Below are 6,311 nucleotides of genomic sequence, written 5' to 3'. Positions count from 1 at the left end.
ACATTTACTTGTTCACCCACTTTTGCTCCAGCCGTTGTGTCGGGAGAGTGAGCATCACAGAGTTCCAATTTAGTAAAAGAATGTATTCATGCATTGAGGGAGTGTTTGAGTAGAGGCCCAAGGTCCTTCCGCCACCTTAATACTTAGCCTATAAATATAGACACATAGATCTATTTCCCCATCCTCCTATATATATTTGCATGTACATGTCTTTGTCTAGACCTCCATAAATGCCCTTTGATTCCTAGCTCTTTCCTCCATCTCCCTTGACTTTCCTCCTGCCCTACTACCATGCTTCGTGGCCACCTGGGCTATAGTATACCTCTTCTCTAAGCAACCTTACCCTTGATCATTTCCCACCAGGCCTGTCACTCCCCCCTCTCTACCATTTGTGGTCCCATGTTTTTCCCTTGTCAATGTGTTTGTTAACACCACTACCTTACCCCCTCTACCCCCCCACCCCAAGTTCCCCCGGAACTGTCAGTCCCGTTGTTTTTCCTCCAGATAGTTCATCCAGCCTGTCCTATTCAGACAGACTGTGGAGACACTAACATGCACGAAAACAAGACAGAGGAAAACAAAGCAACAGTATACAACCAGACAACAAAACAACAAAAACAAACCACCGACAAAGAACAGAACAAAACAGTTCACAAGAGAAAAGCTTGTAGTTTGTTCAGGGATCGTTTGCTGGCCCTTAGGAGCGTTTTCCAGTCCAGTCTGTTGGGGCACCACGCCCTGGCCCCAAAGTCCACTTTCAGCATTCCCTGGGGACCTTGCCACTCCATTCCCTTGCTGTTCCGCTGTACTCCCCCAGTGATTTGCCTCGGTGTGGTGGGATCAAGTCAGGTGCAATTCCCACACTGTGTCTCCGGTGTAGTCCCCTGTATCACCCTTAGTCACTGATTGGCATCATTTCTCATAGTGGGGCCAGCCATGTTGTTCTCTCTGTGGGCTGGCTGCTCTACTCAGGAACATCATCCTCACGGCCTGGTGGGCCAGACTGTGTTCCACTCTCTCCTCCTGCCCCTTCATCTGCTCCCATGTGCTCTGATCAGATATGTTCATCTCCCGGAGCTGCAGAGTCAATGTCGTCCTTTGGAACAAATTCTTTTCGGGGGAGGGGCAGGAATCCACTTAATTTATGGTGCTGGAGCCAGCCTCCCAGACCTCTCCACTGGTTCCCTACTCCACTCCGGGATATTGCATTCACACCTTGCGGCACTCGGTTGAAGTCTGGTCCCACTTTCCCTGTGGAGATATAAACAATACCCTCCCCTTGGGTGGATTAGTGCCTCATGCCCCCACTATCCTTTTCTTCCTTATATTCATCCTTTTGTTTTCCTTTCCCCCCCTCCTCCATCATTGTCTACCATGTGTATCCCTGGTTTTGGTCTGGTCTCTTCCATACTACACAGTCTTCACCCCTAAAATGTTTGTATACAGTAGCCTTTTCCCCTATGCCACTTTTGCTTTTAAAAAAAATTTTTAAATTCTTACTTCAGCGGGCTCATGTTGTACTTGTCCTTTTGTGCCTGACTTACCTCGCTTAGCATGATTTCCTCCAGTTATTGAAGGGGCAGTTCTAAGTAGGTGTCCTACAGGAGATCTATGTATTGGGATTGACTCAATGGCAAAAGCTTGACCATGCAAAGCAGGCCAGATGCAGGAGGGTAAGTGCTGTCAGAAAGCCATCCTGATCCAATAATGTTGACCTAGTGGATAGGCACCTCAGTTCCCTCCCATCTGGGGTGAGATAACTGTGAAGCTGCTTGTCTCTGTCTCCCAGAGATCCCCAATGAGATTGGGTCCCAGTCATCTGCTTAGTTCATCACTCTTTATTGGGTTTCTTCCCTTCTCTTTCTCATGTCTCATCAACACTCTCCTGTTACTTCTACAATAAACTTCTCATACTGAAATCCATTTCTCGGAACTCCATTACCATAAAAAGCCAACCAAAAAACAAACAAAAAAATTAATGTGAAGAGAATAATATCAACTACTGGTGTGTCCACAATATATTGTGTTTGGTGATTTGCATATGTTTAGTCAATCTTCGTCCCATAGTAGAGGGCAGAGGTAAGTATTTATAATTTCATTTCACTCGTGAAGGAATCAAGGAACATACCCGAGTTCTCACAGTAAGTGGCAGATTCACGTTCTACCCCTGGCCCAGCACTACATTATTCCAAACCCTCTCTGCATACATTATGGATACTCTTAGGCCAGCCCCCTGAGCACTGAGGCATGTGCAATCAGTTCAACCTCACTCAGTGGCGCGGAAAAGCACAGCTTCTCTTTTGTTTGAAAAGATATCTTTGCAAGAGTCACGGACAGACCTCGGTACCTTGGAGCTCCTCACAAACATTGAAGCGCACAGCTTTGCTCTGTGTTATTTGTGGCCCTGGTAAAACCTTGCTGTGACGTCTGCAGTGAGCCTCCGCTCCCTAGTTTTGTTTGCAGAGGTGACATCAAGATGACACCTGGTTCATGTGTGCACAGAAATAACGCCCACCCTTCACTCTGGCCTCACGATGCCGCGCTCACGGAATGCCTGTGAGTGGATGCTCTCTTCTGTGCCTCTTGTTACCCAGGAGGAAGCTCAAGGAGGCCTCTGTACATTTTTTAACATGGTCCCTCTGCCTGTCTCTCTCTGTCTCTCTGTCTCTCTCTCTCTGTCTCTCACACACACACCTTTGGTCTTGAATACAAACAATTTCTCTGTCAGCACAGCTTCCATTGTTTAGTCACTTGCTTTTGTTCTTCTCCCATCCACATGCCAGAGAGAAGGAATTTTAATCACCAAAGGAGAATTTGTTTAATAAAAGTGATCTCTGCAGTCCCTTCATGAGGAACATGAATAAATGATCTGTATATTTTTAATGCATTGCCCAAACATGAGGTTTAATTTGCATAGACGTTCCAATACATTGTTTTGTGTCCCTATAGGCCTACAGGTGCCTCATGGGATACATTACAAGTGATTCCATTGAAAAAGAATTTTGTTTATAAGCAATATGTTCTTTGTATTTTTATCCCATCTGATAAAGGCTAATGGCATTGTGTACATACAATGCTATGTTTCTTCTCCTATAAATGAGCAGACCAACATGAACTTCAGTCTAAAGTTTTCTGGTTGTTTCTGAATTCAGCATCAACTGTTCATAGATGGATGTAAAAGCAGGACACACAACAAAAACTGAGATAATACAGCAGTTTAAACCTGGATGATTAATTTTGTAATAAATATGTAACATGCTGCATAATTTATAGCATCTCTATGATGGAGGTGATATTATACCCATTTCACACATATGCAAACTGCGGTTTAGAAAGGGGGAGTCAGGTCTATATAAATAAGATAGGGTGGATGAACAATCTGGAGGAGCAAACAACGGGACTGACAGTCCCAGGGGGACATAGCAGAGGGGGTGGTGGGGGAAAGGAAGTTGTGTTAACAAACCCAGGGACAAGGGAACAACAAGTACTCGAAATTGGTGGTGACAAGGGTGTGGGAGGCCTGGTAGGGCATGATCAAGGGTAATGTAAACAAAGAGGAATTGCTGAAACCCTGGTGGGGACTGAGCATGATAGTGGGACAGGAGGAAAGTCAAAGGAAATAGATGAAAGAGCTGGGAGGCAAAGGCCATTTATAGAGGTCTAGTTAAAGACATGTACATATTCAAATACATTTTATATGAGGATGGGGAAATAGATCTACGTGCATATATTTATAGGTTTAGTACTAAGGTAGCAGAAGGACATTGGGCATCCACTCAAGTACTTCCTCAATGAAAGAATACTTTCTTTAAAAAAAAAAAAAAGAATACTTTCTTTTATTAAATTGGCATTCTATGATGCTCACTTTTCCCTACACAACCGCTGAAGACAAAGCAGGTGAATAAGCAAATGTGGTGTAGAAAGCTGAGGGTGCCCGGCTATCAAAAGATATAGTGTCTGGGGCCTTAAAGGCTTGAAGATAAACAAGTGGCCATCTAGCTCAGAAGCAACAAAGCCCACATGAAAGAAGCACACCAGCCTGTGTGATCACAAGGTACCGAAGGTATCAGTTATCAGGCATCAAAGAACAAAAAATCATATCATTGTGTGCTCACCTCCGTGATATGATAAAAGACAAATGGGTGCATAAGCAAATGTGGTGAAGAAAGCTGATGGTGCCCAGCTATCAAAAGGTATAGCCGGGGTCTTAAAGGCTTGAAGGTAAACAAGTGACCATCTAGCTCAGAAGCAACAAAGCCCACATGGAAGAAGCACACCCATGTGTGGGATCACAAGGTGTTGAAGGGATCAGGTATCTGGCACCATCAGAATAAAAAAAAATCTTACCATAGTGAATGAGGCAGGGAGTACGGAGTGGAGACCAAAAACCCATTTGTAGGCCACTGGAGATCCCCTTGCAGAGGGGTCTTAGGGAAGAGACAAGCCAGTCAGTGTGCGATGTAGCAACGATGAAAAATAAAACTTTCCTCTAGTTTCTAAATGCTTCCTACTCCCACTCACCCCTCCACCCCCCTCCCATCATGATCCGAATTCTCCCTTGCAAGTCTGGCTAGATCAGAAGATGTACACTTGTAGAGATAGGAATTGGAAACACAGGGAATCCAGGGCGAATGACCCCTTCAGGACCAGTGGTGTGAGTGGCAATACTGGGAGGGTAGAGGGCGGGTGGGTTGGAAAGGGGGAACCGATTACAAGGATCTACATGTGACCACCTCCCTGGGGGACAGACAACACAAAAGTGGGTGAAGGGAGACATCAGAGAGGGCAAGATATGACAAAATAATAATTTATAAATTATCAAGGGTTCATGAGGGAGGGAGGAGCTGGGAGGGAGCGTAAAAATGAGGACTTGATGGCAGGGGCTTAAGTGGAGAGCAAATGAAAAAAGAAAGGGGGAGTACTTTGTGGAAGATCACACAATTACTATAGTGTTTCAGCAGTACCCATTAAAGTTGTCATTTTTTTAAAAAAACATTTGCAATTAGTTTTGTTTAGAGGTTCCATACAGACACCCTGCCTAACATGTTTTCCTAAATGCCAAAGTATCTCTTCTCTAAAAGTTGATACTTGTTTGAAAGGTGTTAAGTACTTTGTGATTGACACCGTGTGGTTAAAGGCTTTCTGTAGTGTGTGGCTGAATGACAAGGAATGGCAATGAACGGTTTTTGAAATAAATGTCCATCCATTTCTATCAATTCAGCTTAGACACTCTCTCCAATTTGCCCTGTTTTCATTCTTGTGATGTAGGAGAACACAGCAACTCTTAACATCTACATGCTAATGACTCGTCTCTGTACTTAACGTGTTCTCACAGCATGGATAGCACCATTTTACACAGAAGTTCATTATCCAGGGCACAGTCAATATTTGCCCCGGGAATTTTTACCTTGTTTTTTTGCAGCCGGTATAATTGATACACTTCCTTATCAAGAGTACCATTTTCATAACTGTTAATTAGCTTTCATCTAAATAAAGAGAGAGAAGGGATGCAACATGTATTTTATTTTTACCTCTTTGAACTGGTGGAATGTGCCTGGCATGTTCCAATGTGTTATTTGCTTTCATTTCATTGTGGTAGTGACTTTGAGAAAGCAGTGCCAACATTTCCTACCCACTGTAAAGCACTCTGAAGAGATGAAGGAATTATCCCAAACCTGCAACTTGGAAGTAACAGGATGGGAATTTGATTCCTGAGCTATCTAATTTACTGTACAGAAATTTTCCTTCCCACCATATCCCAAAATGTGAACGACAATGAATATTCCTTTTAAAGACGATGATACATGTGATGTAAAAATAACATTTTAAAAATTAAGTCAGATTAATTTGGAAAACAATTGATGAAACAAAGTTAGCCAGGTACTGCAGGTTTTGTCAGAGCTGGTAGTATGCTAACCCACAAAGTGAATCTCCACCAGGGGGACAATAGTAGTGCTCAGAATTCTAAGCTGGCTGTACACATTCTGCAGAGCCCCCCACACCAATGAAAGTGGTATCTATGAATATGATGGTACATCATGCATGACTAAATCAATTACATAGCAAAGTAAAGGTTCCCAAATCAGGTTAGTTGAAGTAATTTAAGAGGATCTTATCCTGGATGGGTCTCACTTAGGTGAGAGCCTTCAACAAGAGGGAATGTGTTCTTCATGAAGAAAGATCCTTTCCTGCTAACCTGGAATAACAATAATGTTGTGGGTGACCTCTACACGCTGAAGTCTCAGACCAGTAACCACAAAGAAGTCAATTCTGCCAACAACCTTGTGAACTGAAAGCGTACCCCAAGCTGG

The sequence above is a fragment of the Tenrec ecaudatus genome, chromosome 5 (genome assembly GCF_050624435.1).
Source record: "Tenrec ecaudatus isolate mTenEca1 chromosome 5, mTenEca1.hap1, whole genome shotgun sequence".
Classification (NCBI taxonomy): domain Eukaryota; kingdom Metazoa; phylum Chordata; class Mammalia; order Afrosoricida; family Tenrecidae; genus Tenrec; species Tenrec ecaudatus.
The sequence above is the reverse complement of the archived record's forward strand: the minus strand, read 5'-3'. Positions refer to the sequence as shown.